Below are 1,177 nucleotides of genomic sequence, written 5' to 3'. Positions count from 1 at the left end.
TCAGAGATCTAACGATGTCTAGGGTTAGCAACACAAAAAAAGCAGAATGTACACATAGAAAACATGCAACAAACAATGGACAAGGACAAGGACAACCACATGCAGTTCTCAAAGGATTAATCTACGGAAAGCAAGCAAAAGACTACTCTAAAAATTGGGGGGGTGTGTACAGTAGAGCATACTTTACCGAAAATGCCTCTTGACTACTCTAAAAATGCGTGGCATGGAATGGAGGGCAAGAGGAGAGAGCAGTGAGCAGAGAGATGATTTTAAACAGATGTACAGAGTGTATGTGTGGTCTTGATATGGAAATGGGAAAACAGAACACAGAGCCCCTTGGAAGGTACTCTTTTGTGAGAGGAAATGCATCATCAAAACATACATAAATGAATTAGAAATAAAATATGGACAAGTGGGAGAAACCAGTCCCCTCATTGGGAGAAACATTAAAATTGGGTTAAACGTAATAGATAACGAAAGATAGGAGAGGATCAACAAAACATATAGGGTGCCATTAGTTAGATAGTTAGTTAGTTAGTCATGGGCGGGGACGGGGAAAATTATCCAGACTTCTATGAGATTTTCGAATTTTTTTTCTAGGATTAAACGTACATCTTAGTCAGCCAGTTACCTGTACTGTAGTATGTAGCCATCAGTTTGTATATATGTAAAAATGTTAATATATACTTATATTCTCATTTATGTATATTCTCATTTATGTATATTCTATCTTTTCTTAAATAATATGGCATATTATTATTTCTAAATCCACGCTTGCAGGAAAGAAATCAAACTTATATTCTCATTTATGTATATTCTATCTTTTCTTAAATAATATGGCATATTATTATTTCTAAATCCACGCTTGCAGGAAAGAAATCACACGTTCAGTTTTTAATGTTTCTTAAAATTCCCTCCGATTTAATGGTATTTCCAGTGCTCTAAAGTATGCAGAAAAAATCGAATTTCGATGGTATCGATAACAATTGGAAAAGATGGTCACACTAAAAAGCACAAATTTCAATTTAAATTCCGGTCAAACTACCCCAATTTTGAAGAGAACCAGAATACATGCCGAGATCATGAATAACTCTAGAAATTATACACTGATCTCTGTATTTCCTATTCCTCAATCCAGAGCAACCTAACGGCTAACAGTACAAAATCATTTTATGTA

The sequence above is a fragment of the Drosophila miranda genome, chromosome 3 (assembly GCF_003369915.1).
Source record: "Drosophila miranda strain MSH22 chromosome 3, D.miranda_PacBio2.1, whole genome shotgun sequence".
Classification (NCBI taxonomy): domain Eukaryota; kingdom Metazoa; phylum Arthropoda; class Insecta; order Diptera; family Drosophilidae; genus Drosophila; species Drosophila miranda.
Note: the sequence above shows the minus strand (reverse complement) of the source record.